The following is a 16,772-nucleotide window of genomic DNA, read 5'->3' as shown; positions in this document are numbered from 1 at the left end:
CCTGAACAGTATGATCCCTTTGACCCAAGACCCTTGGAGCATTTCCAAGGCAGTCATCTCTTTAATCTTGAAACAATTGCTGCAATATAGACAAAGTGCTGTCCAACAAAGCCAATTTTCCAGATAGTAAATTCTCAAGTGCAACAAAGTCTTACTTAATGAGCTAGAAAAAGGAGAGTGTTGGACGTGAGGTGTGAGAGCACAGATTGTCATGTAAGATTCCATATCCCTGTATGCCTCACCTTCTCATCAGAGGGAGGAAGCTCACACTCTGCCCCAGAGGGAGTGGCAGTAGAGGAAATGTACCTGATTATTTTCTCCTTCCTTGCCCTCTTGTTCACTCTTTTCCTAGAGAGGAGAAATGGTTTACTTCGGAGAAGAGGCTGAGCAGGTGTAACTCAATCCCCTCTAGGTGCACTCTCCACTCTAGCCTACCCTGGCTCCAGTGATAATTCTATAAGAGTACCTAACTCAGCTTTAGTAATGATGAAGTTATTGTTTTAGTCCTTTAGAGTCCTTTCCAGTAGTTTAAATCAATCAAAAATGATGCCTGGTTCACAAGAGGTAGCCGACTGAAAATAATGCTAGTAATGACAACGATATTAAGAACTAAAGTGACTGGATATTGACTATGAGCCTAACACGATGCCAGTCATGCGACCATACAGATTTAAATGTATTAAATGGCTGAATTTTCACATATCTAGGAGGTACAGAATTATATTAATCTAGGCTTCAGAATCCTTCCGGAATCACACAGTGCAATCTACTCTCTCCATCATCCTCTTGTCACTACTAACTTGAGGTATTTAACCCTCATTGTTAAATTATTAGTCATTTTATAACATATAATACTTTTTTTTAAAAAATCTGTTTCACTTTGACTACTTCGCATTTATATTTACATAAGATTTTTTTTGCTTTTTTATGAGCAAAAGAGACTAAAATAACAATATTGATTATACCTAACACTATGACCAAAAGCTGTATTATGACCATGTATTATCTGATATAATCTTAAAAAGAATTGAATTAGCAAACAGCATTATATCCCCATTTTACAGATGAGGCTTCATTCTGCTTTCAACTAGAAATACTTGCTGTCAAACATCTTGAAGCAGTAGTCAGTCTACTATACCCCAGAAAGTTAACTTATACAAAATATGCAGAAAGCATACACAGAGAGTAGATCATTCAAATGTAATTAGTACATTTATTATCTACCTTTATATCTCAAATAATCATTATTGTATTCTTGCTTCTTGCATATTTAAATCATGAGTTTGCTCATAACTTGCCAGCACTTTTTAACATTTTTTTAAAAAGACTTGCTTATTTATTTGAAAGGCAGAGTTACAGACAGAGAGGGAGCTGCAGAGAGAGAGATCTTAACAACTGCTGGTTCACTTCCCAAATGGTCACAATGGCCAGGGCTTTGCCAGGCAAAAGCCAGGAGCCAGGAACTCCATCCAGGTCTCCCATGCAGGTGAAGAGTCCCAGGCACATGGGCCATCCTCCACTGCTTTCCCAGGTGCATTGCAGGGAGCTGGTTGGAAGTACAGCAGAAGGAGTTGAACCGGTGCTCATATGGGATGCTGGCATCACAGGCAATGGCCCAATCCACAGAGCAACAACTCTAGCCTAGACTTATATCTTTTTTGTAATTTAGAGGAAAACTTTAAATGTAAGAGGACTGTTTTATTTATTATTCACACTATAAAAATGCCAAAGCCAAGCTTATGGCACTTAATTAAAAGCCCAGAACTCTTAACTAAAAAGCTTCCTGGATGTTTTTATTTATGAAATCTATAGTTCACTTCTCTACAATAATAGTTTTTTTTTAATTCTGTCATTAGAACATCTTTCTGCTTTTTCCAGAATAAACAGTCATACATCGTTTTTTCTATCATTTTCACAAATCTCTTCTAGCTGAACTATCTATCCTATCTTTGAATAATTCATTAGCAACATCTTAAAAAGCTCTACCATCATCAAATGGCAAGGTAGAATTACCAACAAGGAAGCCCTGTAATAGAGCCAGTAAACCTGCATTGAATTTTGATCAAACACAACTACCTTTCTGTGTCTTGCACATAACTGGAGCTCAGTAAATATGGGCTGATTTGTTGACCTACTGAATTGGATCCATGGGGAGGAAGGATGTGCACAGGACGTTCAAGCAGCTTATGGATGATGAGTGAAGGAGGATACCTGCAAATGTGGAAATTAGAAACAGTGTTTTTAAAGAAGCCTGCAAGCATGGCTTCAAACAGTGAAAGCTCTCACAGAAGATGCTACAAGCAAACACCCAGCTAAAGGAAGATGTCTGCTTTCCCAGAGGTACCAGCTCCCCTCCAATGGGATGGGACACAGCTGCATATGTCTGGAAGTCTGCATTTGTGTGTGGTAGGGAAAGAGCTACCCATGCCAAAGAAACATGTTCAGCTCAAATGTCTTCAGAAACAAACAAGATCCCTAACCTTGTTTCTCTTTCTTTAATTAACTGCATTCAACTTATTTATGGAACTATTTTAACTCTTCAAGTCATCAATATCATAGCACACAACCACATTATATAGAAACAGCTTTAATGACACTGAAAGAAAATAAGTTGAAAAACAACTTATTTATTTGTTATCCAAGGATTATTATTTCATAACTCATTTGATAAAGATGTCAAAAAGATAGACCCATTACCCTGTGTAGCCTTTCTTGGATCTTTTTTTTTAAATCAATATATAGTTACCTGCTTCATTTGGATATTAAGCATGTATTATTTTTATTTTAACTAATTATTTTGTAATTGACTCTCCATTATTCACAACAATTGATACATACAGCATATTCACACTGTTCATGTTGCCTTTAATTTTTAATTTTTCCCATGGGTTTCTCATTAATTTGTATTTCAAATAAAAAATATTCTAACACAGTAAGAATTGGCAGTGAGGCAGAATTATTAAGCAGGAATTTTCAGTAGACTCTACCATCTCATCTTTCAGTTTATTTCCCATTTATCCTATCAATGACCTTTTCCCATCACAAATGCTTTCTGCCTCTAGTGTCCTCTGCCCTTGGAGTAACCAAACTTCTCCTATCATGAAATTAACAGGGTACAAACATGTCAAGTCCCTCCCTCCCCAAGAGGGAGAAGAGAAAAGTCACAAGAGGACAGAAGATCCAAGGAGCAAAAGCAGGAGTGTGGGCTAGAAACTGGCGTGGGGGGTTGGTGCTGTTATGCAGCAGGTTAAGCTGATGCCAGGGATGCCACATTCTGTATCACTGCCTGGCTCAGGTCCTGCTACTCTAATCTAACCCAGATCCCTGCTAGTGGGCCTGGTACACAATGAATACTCAATTTCCTGTCACCCCACTCAGGTGGGAAACCTGGATGAAGCTCCTGTCTCCTGGCTTTGGACTGGCGAAGTCCCAGCATTGGGACCCTTTGTGGAGTGAACCAAGTCTTCTCTCCCTCCCTCCCTCCCTCCCTCTCCCTCTCTCTCTCTCTTTCTCTCCAAATTAGCTGGAAAGAAAAAATGCATACAAAGTCAAAAGTGGAATAGCTATCTTGGGAGAAGATTTTGTGCTGTCTGCATTCCAAGTCCCCAAGAGGAGGCTTAGCTTGTGCTAGGAGGAAAGGAGGTTTGCAATAACTTGGATATGCTATTGCAATTTGAAGCTTCACTTGAACTGAAGTGGACTTTTAAAAACGCAGAAATATAACAATAAAGCTGAGAGAACTGTCCAACATTTCCCCAAGGAGTAAGAGAAATCTTAGCAATCATAAAAAGAGATATTTTGACCTTCTGAAGTAAAGATTACTCAATTAACCAGTGACATGTACCACAGTTTCTAAAACATTCTCCTTCAGAGAAATTTAGTATTTGGCATTTGGTATTTCTACTTTGGGTATTTATGTGTGGTGATACAAAGAATCTGTATCAGTTATCACGATATCACTGGAACAAAATGTCTGATGCAGGCTACTTCTGAAGAAAAAGAGGTTTATGTAGCTCATAGTTTTAAATTCAAAGTCCAAAAAGCCTCAAAGCAGGTGAGCGGTAGATCTGGAGTAGAGAAAGGATCATACGGGCAACCAGGAAGCAAAACGAGAGCCTGGGCTTCCATGATCCTTTTGGAGGGTTCACCCTGAGTAACCCAGGGAGACTGTCCACTAGGTCACACCCCTTAAAGGCCCACAGCATCTCCCAGTAGAGGCACCCTGGAGAGCAGCACCCAGTCACAATGGAACCTTAGAGTACACTCATATCACATCCATACCATCGTAGGATCATACTGTCAAATCAGACTAGATGAACCTTAAGATCTTTACCCAATGTAAGATACCAATGATTTAAAGAAAATAAATGAAAACATTTTCCTTGGGGGAATCTGAGACCCTCAGAAGCAGATTCCAACAAAAAAAGGACTTTATTTTCCTACATTAGAAAAACATTTGGCTCCAGGTTAACAGAAGAAGTATTTAATCAATACACTCAGGCACATCACTCACGCAGAAAATGATACATCGGGCTATCATGTATCAATTACACAGCATACAAGGCCTTCCTCAGATAGCAAGTTCCCATGCAGCTACAAATTGTATGTGCATTTACAATAAGCAACTTCAACAGAAGAGTTAAACAACTTTAACAAAATAGTTTCCATTGCTAAAACCCTTTCGTAGACTAAAAAATATATTATTATCTTTCTTCTAGTATTTAGCATTAGTGGCTTTATCAGTCATTTGTGTATTTATGAGATCACTTATATTTTACTAGATGGTAATCAGCATGTTTTCCAGTAGAATTAATGTGGCTATTCTTCACAGACATACTTTTAATAAAGCAAAAAAGTTATAGGGTTACTACAAACTCTTTTCTTCTCAAACTTTAATGAAAAGGCTGAATATAACTGTATTTTTAAATATAAGATATTTCACTAAAAGTATGAACAATAAATATTTAATAAATTCTTTAAATAAATGGCCTATATTCATATTATGGGATAGTTAGGTTTGTTATAAATGGTAATAGGTAGATGCATATATTTTGACATGAAATTTTGGTTTGAGAGACAGCATGTTTTAAAAAAATCTTACAAAATGGTACATACAGGGGCCAGTGCTGCAGCTCAGTGGGTTAAGCTATTGCCTGTAATGCTGGCATCCTGTTTGGTGCTACTTTATATCCCTGTTGCTACCCTCCAATGTGCCTGAAAAAACAGTGAAGACAGATCAAGTACTCGGGCCCCTGTACTCATGTGGGAGACCCAGATGAAGCTCCTGGCTTCCAGCTTTGACCTGGCAAAGCCTTGGCCATTGTGCCTTTTGGGGAGTGACCTGTCAGATAGAAGAAGTCTCTTTCTCTTATTGTGTGTGTGTGGGGGGGGGTGGCCTACACATATGTGTGTCTCTCACTCTCTGTAGCTCTGCCTTTCAAATACATAAATACATCTTTAAAAATGTAGTTGGACATATTATGATAAAAGTCATTATGAATATTATGGGTAGTTATATATATTTTGATACAAAATTGTTATTTGAGAGACAGCTTAGTAAAAAGGTTACAAAGCAATACATACAGGATGACATAGAAAAATATAAATTTTATAACACATACACATTAGGAAAGAAGACTGGAATGCTAGAGAAAATATGCTAACAAAGACTATATATACCATGTGCCCTGTCACATAAATTTGATTCTAACTTTCTGCAGTAGTTTTTTCAGACCCATGAGCACACATCACACCAAAAATAGTCTCACCCTCCACGTACACTTTACCTAGAGAAATTTTCTCAACCTGATAACTTCCTGCCAAAACATCTGGAAATCATTATAACTCTCCTCCTTTGCTTAAGCAAGGTTAGGTATGGCTCCTGTCTTCTCCAATAGTTCCCCGACTACACAGCTATAATAACATACGCCATATGTATGTTCACTCTTTGTTTACTTCTCCTAATAAGCTGCCAAGACCCGTCATGCAGGGGCTGCCTCAATCATCTTCATAGCCCTATCACATTTGTTGCACAGAATATTTTATGAATGTATTTACTTTTCTAATCTTGAAAGAAAGTAGAGAGAATGTCTCAGTAAACTACAGAACATTACACTAAGTGTTACAAGAAATAAAAAAGAAGATACAATGATTATTTTCTCTCTAAAAATTTAGTTTGGAGGGGCCAGCACTGTGGTGCAGTAGGTTAACCTACGCCTGCGGCACTGTAATCCCATACCGGTGCCAGTTCTAGTCCTGGCTGCTCCTCTTCCAATCCAGCTCTCTGCTATGGCCTGGGAAAACAGCAGAAGATAGCCCAAGTGCTTGGGCCCCTGCATCCATGTGGAGACCTGGAAGAAGCTCCTGGCTCCTGGCTTCAAATCGGTGCAGCTCCAGCAACTGCAGCCATTTGGGGAATGAACCAGCAGCAGGAAGACCTTTCTCTCTGTTTCCTCTACCTCTTACTGTCTATAAATCTACCTCTCAAGTAAATAAATTAAATCTTTTAAAAAAATAGTTTTGGCTAATCCTCCACCTGTGGTGCTGGCACCCTGGGTTCTCGTCCTGGTTGGGGCGCCGGATTCTGTCCTGGTTGCTCCTCCTCCAGTCCAACTCTCTGCTGTGGCCCTGAAAAGCAGTGGAGGATGGCCCAGGTCCTTGGGCGCTGCACCCACATGGGAGACCAAGGAGGAAGCACCTGGCTCCTGGCTTCGGATCCGCATAGCGGCCATTTAGTGGGTGAACCAACGGACGGAAGACTTTCTGTCTGTCTCTCTTTCTCTCACTGTCTAACTCTGCCTGTCAAAAAAAAAATTTTAGTTTGGAAAATAAGACAAAATCTCAACTTGTTTCCTAAACTGTAGCCCAGAGATCCAACGGGGTAGAGTAACTATTATCAGATGCTTCTTTTACCACCCCATTCTTATCTTGCTCCACCCATTCCATGGGGAACTGCATTCATTAGGAGGATGGCCTCTAAGTAGCAGAAAATCTAAGAGTCATCTAAACCCAAGAAAACAGTTGTTATTCATACATTACAAAACATCTGAAGTGCCTAGAATTGTTTTTTTCCCATAACATCTTTATGCTTTTCCAACCATAACCCATTGGTTTGTGGCCTTACAGTCACATAATATCTGCCGAATACAAACACTGTATCTTTTAGGGGGAAAGAAGTAAAAGAAACAGAAGTAAAATGGGTGAATCTGAGTGCCTACACAGTATCTTTTATGTAGCTCCCAGATGCATCAGTTCCTCAGTTTCCCTCCCTTGACTTAAAGTTTCACTGCCCTACTTTGCTGATTGCAAATTAACCTCTTACTAAGATCCCAACTCACAAAGTTGAGGGAGTGGTGCATTCAATCCCCATGGTCCTAGGTTACAAGATCCATGAAGTTATTCACCTCCTCTCAAGATTATATCTTGGTATTTGGTCTCCTCTTAAGAGGTTTGTTCATTCCAAGGCCATGAGCAAAACTTAGATACACGTAGCCCCAGACTGAATGGGACCCACATTGGCAACATCAAAATTCCCAAAAGAACACAGTGGCCATCCTATTGCTGACCTTTCAACGGACGGTCACAAGCACTGAAGACCAACCAGAGACCTTTTCGTGAGTGGAACAAGCAATGATCAACCTCAATTTAAATCTGTAAGATCCCTTACTCTTCATCTTTTGATAGTTCTGGAATTCAGTGATAACTACCTACACCCCTTCCTCTGTGTTTTGCAAATAAAGACCTACTTTGTTCTACCACCTCAATCAGTGATTGGCAATCCAGACACAAGGCAAAGAGACCCAGGTTTTCAGGTTCAGGAACAGGTGTTTAACAGGTGAATATGTTATCAGGAATGTGAAAGCATTCCAGTAAATTCCACCCAGCAGACGTCACTCATAATTCACCAGACATAAAAATGATCATGAAATCATGACCATAAATGGGAAGAAACCAGAAAGAACACTGTATTGGGCAGAAAACATGGTGTCCATATGTTTTCAGCTGGCTAGTTACTTCTAGGGACATACCTTGGACTGTGAATACTGGTGAGATGTGGCATTATACTTTACAAGTCAAAAACCCACATTAAGCTTCTTCTCTTAAAATTACTGATTTCTGAGGCCAGCGCTGTGGCATAGCAGGTAAGGCTGCTGCCTGCTATGCTGGCATTCCATATGGACGCCAGTTCAAGTTCAATCTTTTCCACTTCTGATCCGGCTCTCTGCTAACACACCTGGGAAAGCAGTAGAAGATGGCCCAGCCCTTGGGTCCCTGCACCGACATGGAAGACCCAGATAAAGCCCTGGGCTCCTGGCTCCGGCCTGGCACAGCCTGGCTGTTGTAGTCGTTTGAGGAGTGAACTCAGGATGGAAGACTTCTCTACGCCTCTGCCTCTCCCTCTCTGTAACTCTGACCTTCAAATAAGTAAACAAATATTTTTTAAAAAATTACTGACTCCTGCTTCCACATAATAAGCAGACTTGGCCAGGACTAGCTTCCTGTAGTTATGCCCAGTCATGCCTCTCTTTCCTACTTCCTTTAGTTGGTATAGTTATATGGATATACTGACTTCAGACCTGCTCCTAGGCAGGTCTTTCAAGTTGCCTGATCTTCACCTTGTGTCTCCCTTGTAGAGAGCTAAAGAGGACCAGTTTTTAAGATTCCATTAAAGAGCATAAGGAGTCCTAGGAGAACCCAGCAAAACTGGAACATGATTCCCTTTATCCCTCCTACCTTTACCAACATTTTCACTGGAGATAAGAGATACTAGGTCAATTATATAGAAAGTTGCATTTCAATTTTCACTGTTAGGATTTTTGGAGAACACTCTGAGCACTTGGGGGATGGGAATGTTTTGACAGTTTTAACCAGCAGTTTCCCTCAAACCTCACTTTCTAACGGACTTGAGAGGCATGTGCCATAGGAACCCATGAATGCATACATGTCTGCAGATAGTACGGACTGCAGGCATAACTATTGCAACGTAAGTTATATTAAGTATGTTGGTGCTATAGAGGAGTTCTGTCATGCAAAAAAAAAAAAAAATTGAAATCATTGCCCTACATTGGAGTAAAACATATTTTTCAAAACTCAAAGAAATAGCATGTTTTCATGGTCTAATATTCTAAAATGTTAGAGAGAATTATAAGACATGTAAGACCAAGGAATCACTTACAAAAACTTACGCTGATGAAGTAAAAATAGGATATTCATCCATCTGAAGAAACCAAATTAGAAACAGATATAAACATTCAAACCTTGGACTTTTCAGAGTACTATATCAAATTTTCAAGCTATATAACACAAATGGTGTGTTACATCAGAAAGAGAGGAAAAATTAACACAAATTGATACTCAGAATTGTTGTGCTATAATGATGTTTTTTTTTTAACTTTGACAGTTAAATATGTTTCAATTTATATTCTATTTCAAAAGAGGAAGTATGCTAAAGTTGGTGAGTGGCTTATTATTAATGAATATCAGGAAATAAATGAGTCTTATCTCTTATTTCATTGCCCTTTTTCTCTAATCTTCAGAACATTTATTGTAAAGGCAAGTATGAGGGAGTAATGAAGAGAGAATTAAAAACAAAATATGTGACACCATCAGGAAAGGATTCTTTATGCCTTTACAGTGCAGCCTAAAAGCTGGCCTGCAGGCTGGCAATCAAGGAAGAAATTGATAGCGATCCTCAACACAGAAGAAACATCAAGTTCAAACATCCACAGGAAAGGAGTTTGCTGGCATCAAAGAACAACAGGTGGGCCCCTGGGGCTAGAAAGGTGAAAATGAGGGGGAGAGCAGCAGAAAGGGAAGCAGGAAAGGTGGACATGGATGAGCTCTTGCAGGGACAAACATGTGGGTTCTAATAAGGATACTATAGTTATTCTGAATGCATTGATAACCACCCAAGGGTTTTGGAAAGAAAAGATGCATTTTAATATTTCCTAAAGGGCATGCACAAATTTTGAATAGAATTACAACTACACATACATTTTTGTGAGGCCTTCTAGAAGCACAATGTGCATTTATTACAATGAAAGTTGACTACAACAAACTGCTGTTTTCATATCGTGAAGGTTCTAGAACTTCCCTACTTGTTATACATATGTACTGTATACCATATTTTTTAATGAAAAATCTCATCTAGCTACCAACCTCAGACCAGTACTAGTAATTATTGCTTGCATGCTCATCTACCATAATGGCAAAAAATAATGTGAAGGGAAAATGGTATTGCTAGCATTTTTAAAAAATAAAAAACTATTGTACTGCAAGATTTTAATGCCCAGGTGTTACCCTAATGTGCTGTAAATATGTACAGCAGACAATTTCAGAACAAGCTATTTCATTTCCATGGTAACAACAGGGCCACAATGGAGGGTGCTGGTTAAAAAATGGATTCTTTTCATTAAGACCACACAACAGGAGGGGACAATTAACAGACTGAATAGAAGGCCTAATGAATTTAGCAAAAATACAATAACACTGTCTCTCTATTTTTATTGTAAACATTTAGGGAGCAAGACTACAAATAAAATGTTTGACAGAGTATAGCCTATTTCAAGAGATAATTCCACAACTCTCTCATTTCAAATGCTGCGTTAAATATTTCATGATTTCCTGATCAGCTTGAATAGAAAGAGGAAGGACAAAGCAAAGAAGTTTTGTTTTGATGGCTGAGATGACTTAAACTCCATCTGGTAAACAGAATTGTGAACCTTAATCACTGTTTAGGAGAAGAGAACTAGAAAAGTCAAAAGAATTAATTAAAATTTAAACAAGCACAACGTAAGATCAATAAGTAAACAACTAGAAAATATAATAAAATACCATAAAAATAAACTATAATTTTCTGCTACCGGTCAAGACTGGACGAATTCTTTTTAAAGTCATGCATTTATTTGTCTGATACTCTGCCACTGTCTGGCACCAACGAATGTAATTCAAAGCGAAAATCAAAATCGTGTCAGTCATTCAGAGGTTTTGACTACACAAGGCGAAACATCTGCATATTCGGATGAATGCCTGGCTTTCTAATTCATAGCTGAGAGGAGATGCACCATTAGCTGCTATCCTAAGCATCAAGAACGTTAATTCATTATGCATATCAGATATCAGTGCACTTGTATGGGATACATTTATCTTAGCATCTAAGATTATGTTGATTTTATTTAGATTACATCCAAATAAAGAGTAATTAAACTGCTATGTGACAGGAAAGAATCCACAGTTAGAGAATTCCACAAAGATGAAATTAACTCTAGGAATGACCTTCAAAGTACAAGAACAAGAGTCTGGAACAAGAGCAGGAGGCTGGTGTCAATCCTCTCCCACTAAATAGGAATGTGGGTTTCGTAGTGATTTAAAGCATCCGTGCCTCAGTTTCCTCATCTCTAAAGCAGCGTTACAAATTCTTGATTTATTTATCTCTGGATACAGTGAGAAGATTAATGATTAATTAGTGGTTAAGAGTTCAAAGCTCTCAAATCAAATGCATCTGATTTGAATCCTAATTATCACTAATATTAATTCAGGAAAACTTCAGTTTCCCCTCCTGCCAGTTGTTGCAATCACAGGATGAGAATATTAAGTGAGAACATGCGTCCTGAACGCTTAGTACCTACTGCCTGGCACACTGTGACAACCAATAAGTACACACATGGGACAATTACAGAGAAAACATTTAATGTAAGTTGGAAAATCCAGAGAGCAATGGACTCCATTTCTCACATTTGAGATGCCAAAACGTGTAAGTCATACTCCACTGTCTAAGCACCTGGAAATAAAGATGAACAAAAATCACGAAAACTAAACTGACATAAATCACATTCAAAATTCAGTGAAACAAAATGTGTATGTGTGTCTTTCCTGCTTTTTTTTTTTTTTTTAAGATTTATTCATTTATCTGAGAGGCAGAGTCACAGATAGAGAGGGAGATACAGAGAGAGGGGCTTTCTTCCGCTGGTTCATGGAGCTGGGCTGATCTGAAGCCAGGAGCTTCCTCCAGGCCTCTCACGTGGGTGCAGAGGCCCAGGCAGTTGGGCCACCCTCCACTGCCTTCCTGAACACCAGCAAACAGTAGACGGGAGGAGGAGCAGCCGGGACAGGAACCAGTGCCCACACAGGGTTAGCCTGCCTCGCCACAGTGCTGGCCCCTCGGACCTCTCTTTACTCTTCTGTTCTTTTGTTTTCTTCTTAAATGTGTTTAATCCTTATCCAGGGTAGGCCAGAAGTCCCCAGAAGTCAACCCATCATTCTACACTGAAAGGATCAACCTGGAAGCCAAATCTGACCTGCAGATATGCTCCCTCTAGTTCACAGTGCTTAAAAAGAATATCTCAAAACATAAAAATGTGGAGTTATCACAGAAAGCCAAGATTCTGAACTTAAAACTTAGATTCCAGGACCAGCGTTGTGGTTCAGAGAGCTAAGCCACCACTTGCAAAGCCCGCATCCCAGATCAGAATGCTAGTTTGCATCCCAACTGCTCTGCTTCCTATCCAGCTCCTCCCTACTGATGTGCCAGAGAAAGGAGCAGAAGATAGCGCAGTGTTTGGGACCCTGCTACTCATATTGGATACCCAGATGGAGCTCCTGGCTCCTGGTGGGGGCCTGGCTAAGCTTTGGCTGTTGTTGCCATTTGGGAGTGACCCAGTGAATAGATACTCTCTCTCTCTCTCTCTCTCTCTCTCTCTGCTGCTGTTGCTGCTGCTGCTGCTGCTGCTGTTTCTCTGCCTTCCAAATACATAAATTTTTAAAATTAGATTTGGTAGCTCTGAACACACAAACCCAAATGATACCAATCAGCTGAAATGTACAGGCAGATGCCTGCTATAGGAATGCATAGGATCCCCATGTCTCACAGTCCTCACCTCTCTTATCCCAGTATCAGCCACCATCTACCACCAGACAAGGGTGCTTCACAAAGTTCACAGAGAAATGGAATTAAAAGATAAGTTGAAGGGCTGGTGCTGTGGTGCAGCAGGGAAAGCCGATGCCTGCAGTGCCAGCATCCCATATGGGTGCCAGTTCGAGTCCCGGCTGTTCCACTTGCCATCGAGCTCTCTGGTATGGCCTGGAAAAGCAGTAGAATATGGCCCACATCCTTGGGTCCCTGCATCTGCCTGGGAGACCTGGAAGAAGTTCCTGGCTCCTGGCTTTGGACTGGCGCAGCTCCAGTCATCATGGCCATTTGGGGAGTGAACCAGCAGATGGAAGTTTGCTCACTCGCTCTCTCTCTCTGCCTCTGCCTCTCTGTAATTCTGCCTTTCAAATAAATGAATCTTTAAAAAATACGTTGATTTTGAAATCCACGCATATGAGAGTTTTTGAAAAATTTCATGAAAAATGTATATCATGAAAAGAAGATTGCAGGTGGATTTCAAAATTGTTTGCATCAAAATAAACTTGCTCTTTAATTCCATTTGCCGTGTACTTCTTAGAGTACAATTGAGTGTACTCAGTTCTTTTTTTTACTGTGAAGAAACACTTCTCCATACCCATGCCTCTATCAAAAGCTAGAATAGGAAAGTTAGAACTTTAAACTACAAGTTTAAAAAACAGTAAAAAATATTTTCGTGGATTTGAAGAGAGTGGGGACATATTGTTAAACCTTTTGTTGGAACATAATACACAAACCAAAGAGGATATAAATCATGAATATTCATAAATTAAATGCATCTGTGTAGCCAGCACCCAGATTAATAGAGAGACTATTCTCAGCATTTCAGACTACCCTATTGTGCCTCCTTCCATTCACTATTCCCACAAGACAGCTGCTTTCCTAATGTCATGGACTTGTTTTATTTGTTTGAACTTAAGAAAATGGAAGCACACAGTATATATACTTAAATATCTAATTTCTTTTACTTAACATCTTGTTTGTAAGATTTATTCATATGGTTACATGTAGTTATAATGCTATTGTAGTATTTATAAGATGCAAATAAAACTTGACCAGGCACCTTGCCACCAAATAAATTATGTTACCTGCTTGGCCCCTATTGGCAACTGAGTTTACCATCATAATCTAGACATAAATGTCCTTAAGAAATATTTCCTCCGACTATTCTCTAAATATATCAAGATCCCTTTAACTCTCCCCCTACCTAGTAACTGCAATTTTCAGATGGTTTTCCTTGCTCATGCACAGAGAAAATTGTACAATCACTTGATATGATCCTTTCACCCATCATAAAGCTAACTCCCATCACCCAGTTCCTCTTCATTTCAAAGGGTCCCAAAACATCTTGAATTGTCAAAAAGCGAATTGGGATATTTTGTGCTTATTGTGCTGCTGCTTTGTCTGTTCTTTTTTATTATTTATTTATTTACTTAAGAGGAACAGAGAGAAAGAGAGAAACACAGACATGTTCTATCCCCTGGTTCACTCCCCAGATGGCTGCAATGACCAGGTAAGGCCAGGAATCAGGAACTTCATCGGGGTTGGAAGACGGCCACTTGGCCCATCTTCCTCTGCTTTTCCTAGTCCATTAGCAGGGAGCTGGATGGGAAACGCCCATATGGGACGCTGACATCACAGGCAACAGCTTTACATGTTATGCCACAGTGCTGGACCTACTTTGTTCATGATTAAAAGGAAGCAGTACTCAGATACCATACTTTCTTTATATAAAAGCCTAGAATCTGTACTTAGTAAGGAAAATAACCCTTTTGATCTATTCTGAATAACAAAATATTTTGCATCTAATACATAGCCAATGAAGTTACTGAAATCACATCACTAATTACCCAAGACTTTTCAGAAGAATAAAAATAGAAATTTCTGACCAGACATTCAATATCTAATTTAAAAATCCTTATGCTAAAGATACACACACATAGCATACAAGTAATTTTAAGAGCTCTTTTGGAAAAATTAAGGTATTCTGATCAAAGTGTTATTTGGGCAAAAAGAGAAAAAGATTGCATTTGCCATCAATTAAGAATAATTTCGCTGGGAATTCCCTACTTGATATTTTCTCCTGAGATTTTTCAATAGGCTTTTAAAGCAGATGCTGAGCTGGAAGCTAATCTAAGAAATAAAGAAAGCCAAGGGGAAAAAATAATAATAACAGACAGTTGTACTTGATTGTTTCCCTGGTCAGGGCATCTTCCTGAGTGACAGATAATTCATCTTCTGTCAGTTCCCATTGCCTAGAGACCATTCTGAGCATTGTTATCAGCAAAACCCCCCCAAAGTGAAGGATTTTCCAACAGGAAACCAGATGTGATGGGGTCAGGTCCTGCGTGTGATGGGGATATTTGGGTTAATGATGATTGATGCCATATCACATTTCATAAAGCACACACTTGCCAAATCAGGTAGTTTTCCCATCGCACAGGAGCTGTTACTGAATACCTTCACAGCAAAGCCCAAGGTCAAAGAGGGAACAGCAGACACAAAGTCCAACCGTCCTTAGAAAACAGCTGTACTAAAATTGGACTAAGCATGTAGTATGTTGTATAGGATTTTCACAACTCTGTAATTGTCTGTTAACATGCCAAATGTTCCATACCTATATCCAGCACATACTGTTTTGTTTTGCTTTGAAATAAATACTCTCTTTGTTTCTTTAAATCAATATATGAGTATATCCTTAGTACAATTAATTAATCAAAATCAATGATTAAATTGGTTAATTATTAACTTTTTCATAATACATTTAACGATATGGGAGATAAAGTTTATTTTAAAAATGTACTCCTGAAAGCACTCCTTTTTATCTCGTGGTACATACAAAGCAGTTAAATATCCCTCCTGCTTTGGGAACAGAGAGCTTTTTCTGACATTTGTGTGGTTTAATATGGACACATATTTAGATGCTATGGGGCAATTTTCAAACACGCTCAGGGGAGAAGAGCCTTTACCATTTAATCCTAGAAACAAATCTTCACAAAGCCATTGTGCTGCTGTTTCAGAGACTGATGTTCTGAAGGGAAAGGTAATGAAGGTTACAGATACCTAAAAATAGTCCTAGAAAAGCTTAGCAGTTATTATTAAGCTGATGTATTTTTGTGGCTCTTAAAGCATCCATGGTTTTCTGTGGCTGTTGGTGCAATACCAACTGCTCAAGCTTGGCATATTTCATAGAAGTTTAGAGTCAGAGCTGGTATAGAGAGCTTCAGACTTGGAGAGAATACACCACTGGCTCTTCTGGTTCTCCCACTGGCCAAAGACGGTGGAGATCTTAGTCTCCATAATCCTGCAAGTCGATAACTAACAAGTTATCTCCTCTCCCCACAAGTTTTATTCATCTCTTTCTCAAATATCTGACTGATTCTATTTCTCTGGAGAGCCCTAACTAGTACAGAATTTGGTACAAGGAGCTGTCAGAATAAATGCCTAAACATTGGGAAATGGTGTTGAGACTGAGTAATGGATAAGGGGCTGAGTTTTGAGGTGTACGCTTGACGTGTGAACCAGAAAGGTGATTCTGGTGAGGTGCCAAGTGGAAATGAGGAGCATGTCGCTGGAGAATGCAGGACAGGCAATCCATGCTATGAAGTGGGGAAAAAACTGAGCTTTAGTCTAAGCATTTTTTTGGAGGATAGAACTTGTAAGTGATGAGATAGGAGGCTTAGCTGGGGAGATTTCTAAGCAAAGGGTTGAAAAGTGGCAAGGTTCCAATCTGATGTTAGTAAAATACAAAAAGCCAGAAATGAATAAATGAAAGGATTGTTGAGCAAAGAAGAACCAGATTTGGAAGATTCTCAAAAACTGACAACACGTGTTTGGAAGGCAGCACCACGGGGCTGGATAACCAACA

At 39.3% G+C, this 16,772-nt stretch overlaps 1 long non-coding RNA gene across 2 annotated transcripts in view; it reads right to left on the bottom strand.

The window, feature by feature from the left end:
- LOC103350790 (uncharacterized) overlaps positions 1 to 16,772 on the bottom strand; it is a 59,337-nt gene that overhangs the window by 2,702 nt on the left and 39,863 nt on the right. Inside the window, exon 3 of one of the 2 annotated variants that reach the window (XR_016212146.1) lies at positions 2,081 to 2,211. The exons of the other annotated variant lie outside the window; for it this stretch is intronic. This is a non-coding gene — a long non-coding RNA (uncharacterized LOC103350790). Of the gene's footprint in view, positions 1 to 2,080; positions 2,212 to 16,772 lie in introns of those variants that run through there. 2 annotated transcript variants of the gene reach the window in all.

Source organism: Oryctolagus cuniculus, chromosome 8, assembly GCF_051225735.1.
Source record: "Oryctolagus cuniculus isolate XC-2025 breed Fujian yellow rabbit chromosome 8, ASM5122573v1, whole genome shotgun sequence".
NCBI classification, from domain to species: domain Eukaryota; kingdom Metazoa; phylum Chordata; class Mammalia; order Lagomorpha; family Leporidae; genus Oryctolagus; species Oryctolagus cuniculus.
This window is presented reverse-complemented; position numbering and strand designations above follow the sequence as displayed.